The sequence below is a fragment of the Nicotiana tabacum genome, chromosome 12 (genome assembly GCF_000715075.1).
Source record: "Nicotiana tabacum cultivar K326 chromosome 12, ASM71507v2, whole genome shotgun sequence".
NCBI lineage: Eukaryota > Viridiplantae > Streptophyta > Magnoliopsida > Solanales > Solanaceae > Nicotiana > Nicotiana tabacum.
Genome location: NC_134091.1, coordinates 95,525,826 through 95,539,479, shown reverse-complemented (window position 1 = coordinate 95,539,479; position 13,654 = coordinate 95,525,826).

Here is a 13,654-nt window from a genome sequence, read left to right as displayed (position 1 = left end):
AAGAAATATATTTGAAAGATATTTACTTTAAAGAATTATATTTGAAGGATATTTACTTGAAAGAATTATATTTGAAGGATATTTACTTGAAAGAATTATATTTGAAGGATATTTACTTGAAAGAATTATATTAGAAGGATATGTATTTGAAAGAATTATATTAGAAAGATAATTACTTGAAAGAAGTATATTTGAAAGATATTTACTTGAAAGAATTATTTTTTAAGATATTTACTTGAAAGAATTATATTCGAGAGATATTTATTTGAAAGAATTATAATGGAAGGATATTTATTTGAAGGAAGTATATTCGAAATATATTTATTGAAAAGGATTATATTCTAGAGACTTTTATTGAAAAATTTATAGATAAAAAATGTATATTAAAAGTATTTGATTAATTGGTTGTACATGTGTTTATTATTCGTTTGAGTAATATTTTACGGTATTCCTATTGCCTTGCTGTTTAAATCACTAGTTGATTTATGTTGCTATTACTGCTATTTCTTTTCTATTATTTTATATATCATATTGCACAGGTTATGAGATTAGTGAGTGTCTTGACTGTACCTCGTCTCTACTCCACTGAGGTTAGTCTTGATACTTACTGTGTACCGACTGTGGTGTACTCATACTACACTTCTGTACATTTTTGTGCAGAGCCAAGTATTGGAGATATCAGACTCGGACAGAGTTAGAGTGGGATCGCAAGGATTCAATGTAGAACTGCTTGGTCGTCGCAGTTCCTTGGAGTCTTTCCATTTGATTGTACTGTTATTTATTATTCAAACAGTATTGAGTATTCGATACTTGCGATCATTTCATGTATTCAGTTAGAGTTCGTGACTCAGTACTACCAGTCTTGGGAGGTTTTTAAAATTATTTCCACTTTTGGTTTCGACACGTGTATTAAATTATATCTTTATAAAAAAAATGGCTTGAATTATGATTATAATCGGCTTACTTAGTCTTAGAGACTAAGTGTCATCACGACGCTTGTGGTGTGATTTTTGGATCGTGACAAGTTGGTATCAGAGCTCTAGATTCATAGGTTCTACGAGTCACGAACGAGTTTAGTAGAGTCTTCCGGATCGGTACGGAGACGTCTGTACTTATCTTCGAGAGGCTACAGAGCTAGTAGGAAAATTTTTCACTTCTTTCATTCTTTATCGTGTGGCATTTATTCAGCTTGAAGCACATATCTTATGTTCTTTTGCATCCACTCATGTATGAAATTGCGCACTCGGTATCAACTATGAGCCAACGGTTCGGGATACTACAGAGGGGTTATAAGGGAGCCAAGGTTGCTCAACCAATATTACGACGTGTCGTCCAGATCGAGGATGCGAAAGTATTGAGAGATCATTTAGTTGTGCACATTGGGGTGCACGGGTTATGACATCTAGTTGATAAGTATGATATAATGAAGGTTTAATTAATTGCATAATCATCACAATTTTGGTAGGATCACGAGGTGGATGTAGATCTAAAATAGTTGGTGGTATTAAAGACTAAGTAGTTCGTATGGGATTTCTATTTAGCGAAGGGTACATACCGGTAGCCAAGGCAGTGGAGAAAGCGATTTTAACTGTTACGAGGGTGATATGCGCCAAATGAATTGCTTGAGGTGTCTTATGACCGGTGAAGGTTAGTATTGTGGATCATCGGCATGTGTCCTATGGCTTCGTGCCAAATGAGGGTAGTCCACTATCAACGATCAGATTGCGGGGTCATGTGTTATATCAGTTTTGGCCTGAGATGTATTTACGTGGTAATGAAAGGTTCTCCGAAACTTGTATATGATTAAGGGGTGAGATTTGTGTGGGATGATGTTGGGGCTTGCGGTCCTTAATAATTCTATATTTCAGTACCAGCGGGGTCACAACAATAATTTCAAAATATTCGGGGTGCTACAGTAAGTTCTTTTAATGCACCATTAGCACGGGGTTCTTACAGTGGTTATTCCAGTTAATACTCCACATACAAGGTCAGTTAGAGGTGGAGTACAGGCGGGTAGAGGGCACCTAAGAGGTGGAGGGTCGACCCGTTGATATAATCGCTATGATTTTGGCTGAGGCCGATACACCAGATGGTGTCGTTACATGTACGATCCTGATTATGTTATAAAAGGATATTTTTCCTTAATTTGATTCGGTTCTGAATATTGAGGTGAGTCCTCCTATTATGCTCCGCTTATGGGTGAGCTTCGTAATTGTGTGACCCACTTATATGTTTATCCCTGTTGGGAGAGTTGAAGATGTGAGCCTGTGTCGGCCATTTTTATTTTTGTGTGCCATTGAGGGCTATAAGTCCAAAAGTAATTTTTATTATTCACTACAGTGGGTTTAACGTGTTTTGGAATAATTGATTCCAATTTTTATGAATTATATGCCCCACCGGTATGAGGGTTCGTTATGTGTTATAAAAAAAATATTTACGAAATTTATTGAAAAGAAGAAAGAAAGGAAATTGAAATTCAGTTGGCACAATGTGCAAAATACTTGTGATTTGGAGTTGAGGATGAGATTCTCGCATTTTTACATGATGTGAAATATTTAAACCGGGCTACAAGCCGTGGTAGAAGTTATGTAAGGACGAGGTCCTTGTGGTGAAATATTTATGATTTTAAAATTTTTTCCTTTGTGAAATTAATTTGTACAATAATATTAATATGGAATCATGCCTGTTAGGCTTATTTGATAACTCTTGTATATTTTTCTATTCATATACATCCATTTTCGTGTTGTAACATTGAGTTTTAACCTATGAGATGAGTGCCCAGGTGGCGTTTAATGTGACTCATTAATCCGAGTAAGCAATCATGGGGTCTTCATGCCTCACATTCTGTTGTCAATGTTGTAAAAATTTAAAATGCGGTGGTGGTTAATATGAGATTAATTGATGATGCTGGAATTAATTATGAACAACTTTTAAGACCAAAGATGTGGTGATGAGCATACATATGATGTTCTTCATGTCCTGATATCATTATGATAATGTAGTGCTTGTAATGCTGAGATTGATGTTATTGATATATACCTTGTGGTGTTTTGTTGTGCTGTGGATATGTTGTTAGGAGTTGTTTTGGTGTTACTCTGGCAGGTGGATAGGCCCAATTGCAGGGGAGACTCTGCCGAAATTTCTAAAACATTTGGGAGTTAGAAAAATTTGGGACATTGTTATGTGTGAAAGAAGAGAAAAGTTATGTTATGTGTTTGAGGGCGGACTCTACTCCTCATTCAAGGGAGAATGAACCTAAACGGGGGAGAATGTAACATCTCGGAGTACTTCAACACTATCAAGAAAGTTGATGTGTGCGTAGACACGAGTTGCTATAGCCAGTTGAGACTAATACCATGCGTCGAAGTGAAAATCAGGCATTTTGGAAATGATTGGAGTTAGGGATTTTGCTTTAATGCATATAAGAATGGATAAAAGAAATAATCTCAATTGAGATGGTGTTCTCGGGCTTATCTCAAAATGCAGTAATGTGGGATCAACCGGGAGTATATGTGTAAAAGTAAAATCATCAATTTGGTAATCTCAGAATAATTCTTAGCACGTTCGAGGACGAACGTTTGTTTAAGAGGTGGAAAATGTAACGACCCGACTTGTCATTTTAAGAATTAACGCCTCGTTCAGTGACTTAAGGTCTCGAGCAGTTTCGCAATATGTATTATGACCCGCGGGTATAGTCGAGTTGAATTACTGAAGATTCGGAATTAAATTAAAAGAACAATCCTTATTTAGAAGCTTAAATATAAAGAGTGGACCGGAGAGTTGACTTTTGAGCAAACTGCTCCGTAATGGAATTTTGATGATGTCAATAGCTCCGTATGGCGATTATGTACATAAGAGCGTGTCCGAAAAATTATTTGGAGGTCTGTAGTAGAATTAGGCTTGAAACGGCGAAAGATGAATATTTGGGAAGTTTGACCGGGGGGTTGACTTTTTGATATCGGGGTCGGAATCTGATTCTAGAAATTGGAATAGTTTCGTTGTGCCATTTCTGACTTGTGTGCAATATTTGAGGTCATTTGGACGTGGTTTGGGAGGTTTCGACGTCATTTGTGGAATTCGGAAATTTCTAAGTTCATTAGGCTTGAATCCGTGTGTAATTCATGTTTTTGGTGTTGTTGAAGGTGATTTGAATGTTCGACTAAGTTCGTATGATATTATGGAACGCTTTGGTATGTTTGGTTGAGGTCCCGAGGACCTCGGGTGTGTTTCGGATCATTTTGGGCTACTTTGGATGCTGCTTTGCTGATATCTGGTGTTGTTCTTCACGTTCGCGAGGAGCCTCTCGCATTCGCGAAGAAGGATTTGACTTCTGAGATTTTGTTCATCACGTACGCGAAGAGACTCTCGCTTTCGCGAAGAAGGAAATATTTGTTGCAATAGTCTGATTTTGGAGGCTCGTATCTCGCAATCTATAAGGAATTTGGAGATGATCCAAAAATTAGAGTTGTAGCTCTTTGTGTCTAGTTCTCAGAAAGGTAAACCATTAGTCATTTGGAGTTGTGTAACAAACTTTATGGTGGATAAACTATAGGTTGTCTTGGAAGAGTTTGGAAATATCTGTTGTACAAGGCTGATTTTGGAAGCTTATATCTCGCAATCTATAAGGAATAAGGAAATGATCAACAAATTAAAGTTATAGCTCTTTGAGTCTAGTTTCCAGAAAGTTAAACCATTTGTCATTTGCAGTTCTGTACAAAAGGTTATGCCCATTATACTAGAAGCTATCTGAGAAGAGTTTGAAAATGGTTGTTGGAGAATTTGTTCATCGCGAACGCGAGGGAAGGGTTGTGAACGCGAAGAACAAATCCTTGGGCAGCAGAATAAAGTCGAAATTCGTGTCATTCTTCCATTTTTGGACCAAGGAAGCTCGTGTGAGGCGATGTTTCGAGAGTTTTTCAAGGAAAACGTTGGGGTAAGAATTCCTAATTTGATTTTGGTTAAATTACATGAATCTATTGTTGTTTTTATCACTAAATTAGTGAATTGGGTGGAAACATTTTGAAAACCCTCTTGATTTAAATTTAAGATTTGGAGGTCGAATTGCTATTGAAATTCGATAAAATTGGTATGGTTGAACTCGTATCAGAATGAGTGTTCGGATTTCATGAAAATTAGGTCGGGTTCCGAGAGGCGAGTCCCGCGTTGACTTTTGTTGACTTTTTAGAATAAATTTTAAGTTGGTGTTTTATTATCCGAAATTATTTTCGATGAATTTTAATGAAGTGGTACAATTAATTTGGATAGATTTGAGCTGTCCGGAGGTCAATTCAAGCAAGAAGACAATTTTGAAATATCGGCATAACTTCAAAAAAGTAAGTATCTTGCCTAACCTCGAATGGGGGAATTACCCCTTAGGCATTGAGTCTTATGTTGAAATTGTGTGATTTGAAAGCCGTGTACGCGAGGTGACGAGTACGTACTAAGGCTTATATGTGCAAATTTTATTGATTTAAAGTTTTAGGCATTTTTATGTATTAAATTAGATAATTGTTGGCATTAGTAAATCCTTGAATTATCACGCCTCATTCCTTATTTGTCAAGTTTGTATTTTATTTAATAACTTGGTGTTATTGTCATTTGGATTTTATGTGAATTACGTGTGTTTGTTGATTTGATATTTTTCTTGGAATAAAATTCATGATGGAATCCTTATATGCAAATGTTTATTAAATAAGTTTAAATTGAGGAGTTAATATAATTATCAAGAATTTGGATTAATGAAGGCATTGCCCTATACTGAGTATTTTTCACCTCTGTTGATTGTTTTGAGGTTTTATATACGTTGTGTGGAGCCTTGGGCTATTTGTTGAGAAATTTGTTGAGTTCGCTACATATTTGGAACTTGATTGTGGTCAGTGGAAAATTGTGATATGAATTGTTGTATTGTGTATGGATTAAACACTCTCCTTGACGTTATTTATGCTTCCTACCTTGCTTGTTAATGATATACATGTGCTTGGTGAGAAAGAGTGTAAAGCACAAAGGGTGATGCCGTGCCTTTTGAATTATATTATCATGTGAGGGAGAGTGTAAAGGACGAAGGGTGATGACGTGCCATTGAGAGTGTAAAAGCACGAAGGGTGATGCCGTGCCGTTTCATTTATATTATTAGGTGAGGATGAGAGTAAAAGAAAAAAGGGTGATGCCGTGCAATTATTTTTATATTATCATACACTCATGGCACGAAGGGTGTTTCCGTGCAGGAGAGGACGAGAGACATACATTATATTGTGATATCGTTTTGTTGTGTATACATTCATGCCTTTATCTTGAGATGTTATTATGCACCTTTATTTTCTATGTGACTTGTGGTCGTTGTTGCTTCCTGTGTGCCTCCACTTTATTTCTTTTATTGTTATTGATATTTCTCCCACCTAGTTGGTACTGTTATATGTATGCACGGTGAGAATGATATAAATGCACGAAGGGTATTACCGTGCCAATTGATTTGATCTACATATATGTATTGGGTGAGAATGAGACAAGTACACGAAGGTATTGCCGTGCCATTTGATGTGATACGTTGAATATATTTCTCACGCCAGGAAAGTTAAATGAGGTGTCACAAGGTGACTTTTATTTGAAAGAATTATATTTGAAAGATAATTACTTGAAAGAAATATATTTGAAAGATATTTACTTTAAAGAATTATATTTGAAGGATATTTACTTGAAAGAATTATATTTGAAGGATATTTACTTGAAAGAATTATATTTGAAGGATATTTACTTGAAAGAATTATATTAGAAGGATATGTATTTGAAAGAATTATATTAGAAAGATAATTACTTGAAAGAAGTATATTTGAAAGATATTTACTTGAAAGAATTATTTTTTAAGATATTTACTTGAAAGAATTATATTCGAGAGATATTTATTTGAAAGAATTATAATGGAAGGATATTTATTTGAAGGAAGTATATTCGAAATATATTTATTGAAAAGGATTATATTCTAGAGACTTTTATTAAAAAACTTATAGATAAAAAATGTATATTAAAAGTATTTGATTAATTGGTTGTACATGTGTTTATTATTCGTTTGAGTAATATTTTACGGTATTCCTATTGCCTTGCTGTTTAAATCACTAGTTGATTTATGTTGCTATTACTGCTATTTCTTTTCTATTATTTTATATATCATATTGCACAGGTTATGAGATTAGTGAGTGTCTTGACTGTACCTCGTCTCTACTCCACTGAGGTTAGTCTTGATACTTACTGTGTACCGACTGTGGTGTACTCATACTACACTTCTGTACATTTTTGTGCAGAGCCAAGTATTGGAGATATCAGACTCAGACAGAGTTAGAGTGGGATCGCAAGGATTCAATGTAAAACTGCTTGGTCGTCGCAGTTCCTTGGAGTCTTTCCATTTGATTGTACTGTTATTTATTATTCAAACAGTATTGAGTATTCGATACTTGCGATCATTTCATGTATTCAGTTAGAGTTCGTGACTCAGTACTACTAGTCTTGGGAGGTTTTTAAAATTATTTCCACTTTTGGTTTCGACACGTGTATTAAATTATATCTTTATAAAAAAAATGGCTTGAATTATGATTATAATCGGCTTACTTAGTCTTAGAGACTAAGTGTCATCACGACGCTTGTGGTGTGATTTTTGGATCGTGACAAGTTGGTATCAGAGCTCTAGATTCATAGGTTCTACGAGTCACGAACGAGTTTAGTAGAGTCTTCCGGATCGGTACGGAGACGTCTGTACTTATCTTCGAGAGGCTACAGAGCTAGTAGGAAAAATTTTCACTTCTTTCATTCTTTATCGTGTGGCATTTATTCAGCTTGAAGCACATATCTTATGTTCTTTTGCATCCACTCATGTATGAAATTGCGCACTCGGTATCAACTATGAGCCAACGGTTCGGGATACTACAGAGGGGTTATAAGGGAGCCAAGGTTGCTCAACCAATATTACGACGTGTCGTCCAGATCGAGGATGCGAAAGTATTGAGAGATCATTTAGTTGTGCACATTGGGGTGCACGGGTTATGACATCTAGTTGATAAGTATGATATAATGAAGGTTTAATTAATTGCATAATCATCACAATTTTGGTAGGATCACGAGGTGGATGTAGATCTAAAATAGTTGGTGGTATTAAAGACTAAGTAGTTCGTATGGGATTTCTATTTAGCGAAGGGTACATACCGGTAGCCAAGGCAGTGGAGAAAGCGATTTTAACTGTTACGAGGGTGATATGCGCCAAATGAATTGCTTGAGGTGTCTTATGACCGGTGAAGGTTAGTATTGTGGATCATCGGCATGTGTCCTATGGCTTCGTGCCAAATGAGGGTAGTCCACTATCAACGATCAGATTGCGGGGTCATGTGTTATATCAGTTTTGGCCTGAGATGTATTTACGTGGTAATGAAAGGTTCTCCGAAACTTGTATATGATTAAGGGGTGAGATTTGTGTGGGATGATGTTGGGGCTTGCGGTCCTTAATAATTCTATATTTCAGTACCAGCGGGGTCACAACAATAATTTCAAAATATTCGGGGTGCTACAGTAAGTTCTTTTAATGCACCATTAGCACGGGGTTCTTACAGTGGTTATTCCAGTTAATACTCCACATACATGGTCAGTTAGAGGTGGAGTACAGGCGGGTAGAGGGCACCTAAGAGGTGGAGGGTCGACCCGTTGATATAATCGCTATGATTTTGGCTGAGGCCGATACACCAGATGGTGTCGTTACAGGTACGATCCTGATTATGTTATAAAAGGATATTTTTCCTTAATTTGATTCGGTTCTGAATATTGAGGTGAGTCCTCCTATTATGCTCCACTTATGGGTGAGCTTCGTAATTGTGTGACCCACTTATATGTTTATCCCTGTTGGGAGAGTTGAAGATGTGAGCCTGTGTCGGCCATTTTTATTTTTGTGTGCCATTGAGGGCTATAAGTCCAAAAGTAATTTTTATTATTCACTACAGTGGGTTTAACGTGTTTTGGAATAATTGATTCCAATTTTTATGAATTATATGCCCCACCGGTATGAGGGTTCGTTATGTGTTATAAAAAAAATATTTACGAAATTTATTGAAAAGAAGAAAGAAAGGAAATTGAAATTCAGTTGGCACAATGTGTAAAATACTTGTAATTTGGAGTTGAGGATGAGATTCTCGCATTTTTACATGATGTGAAATATTTAAATCGGGCTACAAGCCGTGGTAGAAGTTATGTAAGGACGAGGTCCTTGTGGTGAAATATTTATGAGTTTAAAAATTTTTCCTTTGTGAAATTAATTTGTACAATAATATTAATATGGAATCATGCCTGTTAGGCTTATTTGATAACTCTTGTATATTTTTCTATTCATATACATCCATTTTCGTGTTGTAACATTGAGTTTTAACCTATGAGATGAGTGCCCAGGTGGCGTTTAATGTGACTCATTAATCCGAGTAAGCAATCATGGGGTCTTCATGCCTCACATTCTGTTGTCAATGTTGTGAAAATTTGAAATGCGGTGGTGGTTAATATGAGATTAATTGATGATGCTGGAATTAATTATAAATAACTTTTAAGACCAAAGATGTGGTGATGAGCATACATATGATGTTCTTCATGTCCTGATATCATTATGATAATGTAGTGCTTGTAATGCTGAGATTGATGTTATTGATATATACCTTGTGGTGTTTTGCTATGCTGTGGATATGTTGTTAGGAGTTGTTTTGGTGTTACTCTGGCAGGTGGATAGGCCCAATTGCAGGGGAGACTCTGCCGAAATTTCTAAAACATTTGGGAGTTAGAAAAATTTGGGACATTGTTATGTGTGAAAGAAGAGAAAAGTTATGTTATGTGTTTGAGGGCGGACTCTACTCCTCATTCAAGGGAGAATGAACCTAAACGGGGGAGAATGTAACATCTCGGAGTACTTCAACACTATCAAGAAAGTTGATGTGTGCGTAGACACGAGTTGCTATAGCCAGTTGAGACTAATACCGTGCGTCGAAGTGAAAATCAGGCATTTTGGAAATGATTGGAGAGTTAGGGATTTTGCTTTAATGCATATAAGAATGGATAAAAGAAATAATCTCAATTGAGATGGTGTTCTCGGGCTTATCTCAAAATGCAGTAATGTGGGATCAACCGGGAGTATATGTGTAAAAGTAAAATCATCAATTTGGTAATCTCAGAATAATTCTTAGCACGTTCGAGGACGAACATTTGTTTAAGAGGTGGAGAATGTAACGACCCGACTTGTCATTTTAAGAATTAACGCCTCGTTCAGTGACTTAAGGTCTCGAGCAGTTTCGCAATATGTATTATGACCCGCGGGTGTAGTCGAGTTGAATTACTGAAGATTCGGAATTAAATTAAAAGAACAATCCTTATTTAGAAGCTTAAATATAAAGAGTGGACCGGAGAGTTGACTTTTGAGCAAACTGCTCCGTAATGAAATTTTGATGATGTCAATAGCTCCGTATGGCGATTATGGACATAAGAGCGTGTCCGGAAAATTATTTGGAGGTCTGTAGTAGAATTAGGCTTGAAACGGCGAAAGATGAATTTTTGGAAAGTTTGACCGGGGGGTTGACTTTTTGATATCGGGGTCGGAATCTGATTATAGAAATTGGAATAGTTTTGTTGTGCTATTTCTGACTTGTGTGCAATATTTGAGGTCATTTGGACGTGGTTTGGGAGGTTTCGACGTCATTTGTGGAATTCGGAAATTTCTAAGTTCATTAGGCTTGAATCCGTGTGTAATTCATGTTTTTGGTGTTGTTGAAGGTGATTTGAATGTTCGACTAAGTTCGTATGATATTATGGGACGCTTTGGTATGTTTGGTTGAGGTCCCGAGGACCTCGGGTGTGTTTCGGATCATTTTGGGCTACTTTGGATGCTGCTTTGCTGATATCTGGTGTTGTTCTTCACGTTCGCGAGGAGCCTCTCACATTCGCGAAGAAGGATTTGACTTCTGAGATTTTGTTCATCACGTACGCGAAGAGACTCTCGCTTTCGCGAAGAAGGAAATATTTGTTGCAATAGTCTCATTTTGGAGGCTCGTATCTCGCAATTTATAAGGAATTTGGAGATGATCCAAAAATTAGAGTTGTAGCTCTTTGTGTCTAGTTCTCAGAAAGGTAAACCATTAGTCATTTGGAGTTGTGTAACAAACGTTATGGTGGATAAACTATAGGTTGTCTTGGAAGAGTTTGGAAATATCTGTTGTACAGGGCTGACTTTGGAAGCTTATATCTCGCAATCTATAAGGAATAAGGAAATGATCAACAAATTAAAGTTATAGCTCTTTGAGTCTAGTTTCCAGAAAGTTAAACCATTTGTCATTTGCAGTTCTGTACAAAAGGTTATGCCCATTATACTAGAAGCTGTCTGAGAAGAGTTTGAAAATGGTTGTTGGAGAATTTGTTCATCGCGAACGCGAGGGAAGGGTTGTAAACGCGAAGAACAAATCCTTGGGCAGCAGAATAAAGTCGAAATTCGTGTCATTCTTCCATTTTTGGACCAAGGAAGCTCGGGTGAGGCGATTTTTCGAGAGTTTTTCAAGGAAAACGTTGGGGTAAGAATTCCTAATTTGATTTTGGTTAAATTACATGAATCTATTGTTGTTTTTATCACTAAATTAGTGAATTGGGTGGAAACATTTTGAAAACCCTCTTGATTTAAATTTAAGATTTGGAGGTCGAATTGCTATTGGAATTCGATAAAATTGGTATGGTTGAACTCGTATCAGAATGAGTGTTCGGATTTCATGAAAATTAGGTCAGGTTCCGAGAGGCGGGTCCCGCGTTGACTTTTGTTGACTTTTTAGAATAAATTTTAAGTTGGTATTTTATTATCCGAAATTATTTTCGATGAATTTTAATGAAGTGGTACAATTAATTTGGATAGATTTGAGCTGTCCGGAGGTCAATTCAAGCAAGAAGGCAATTTTGAAATATCGGCATAACTTCAAAAAGGTAAGTATCTTGCCTAACCTCGAATGGGGGAATTACCCCTTAGGCATTGAGTCTTATGTTGAAATTGTGTGATTTGAAAGCCGTGTACGCGAGGTGACGAGTACGTACTAAGGCTTATATGTGCAAATTTTATTGATTTAAAGTTTTAGGCATTTTTATATATTAAATTAGATAATTGTTGGCATTAGTTAATCCTTGAATTATCACGCCCCATTCCTTATTTGTGAAGTTTGTATTTTATTTAATAACTTGGTGTTATTGTAATTTGGATTTTATGTGAATTATGTGTGTTTGTTGATTTGATATTTTTCTTGGAATAAAATTCATGATGGAATCCTTATATGCAAATGTTTATTAAATAAGTTTAAATTGAGGAGTTAATATAATTATCAAGAATTTGGATTAATGAAGGCATTGCCCTATACTGAGTATTTTTCACCTCTGTTGATTGTTTTGAGATTTTATATACGTTATGTGGAGCCTTGGGCTATTTGTTGAGAAATTTGTTGAGTTCGCTACATATTTGGAACTTGATTGTGGTCAGTGGAAAATTATGATATGAATTATTGTATTGTGTGTGGATTAAACACTCTTCTTGACGTTATTTATGCTTCATACCTTGCTTGTTAATGATATACATGTGCTTGGTGAGGAAGAGTGTAAAGCATGAAGGGTGATGCCGTGCCATTTGAATTATATTATCATGTGAGGGAGTGTGTAAAGCACGAAGGGTGATGTCGTGCCATTGAGAGTGTAAAAGAACGAAGGATGATGCCGTGCCGTTTCATTTATATTATCTGATGAGGATGATAGTAAAAGCACGAAGGGTGATGCCGTGCAATTATTTTTATATTATCATACACTCATGGCACGAAGGGTGTTTTCGTGCAGGAGAGGATGAGAGACCTACATTATATTGTGATATCGTTTTGTTGTGTATACATTCATGCCTTTATCTTGAGATGTTATTGTGCACCTTTATTTTCTATGTGACTTGTAGTCGTTGTTGCTTCCTATGTGCCTCCACTTTATTTATTTTATTGTTATTGACATTTCTCCCACCTAGTTGATACTGTTATATGTATGCACGGTGAGAAAGATATAAATGCACGAAGGGTGTTACCGTGCCAATTGATTTGATCTACATATATGTATTGCGTGAGAATGATACAAGTGCACGAAGGTATTGCCGTGCCATTTGATGTGATACGTTGAATATATTTCTCATGCCAGAAAAGTTAAATGAGGTGTCACAAGGTGATTTTTATTTGAAAGAATTATATTTGAAAGATAATTACTTGAAAGAAGTATATTTGAAAGATATTTACTTTAAAGAATTATATTTGAAGGATATTTACTTGAAAGAATTATATTTGAAGGATATTTACTTGAAAGAATTATATTAGAAGGATATTTATTTGAAAGAATTATATTCGAAAGATAATTATTTGAAAGAAGTATATTTGAAAGATATTTACTTGAAAGAATTATATTTGAAAGATATTTATTTGAAAGAATTATATTCGAAAGATATTTATTTGAAAGAATTATAATGGAAGGATATTTATTTGAAGGAAGTATATTCGAAATATATTTATTGAAAAGGATTATATTCTAGAGACTTTTATTGAAAAACTTATAGATAAAAGATGTATATTGAAAGGATTTGATTAATTGGTTGTAC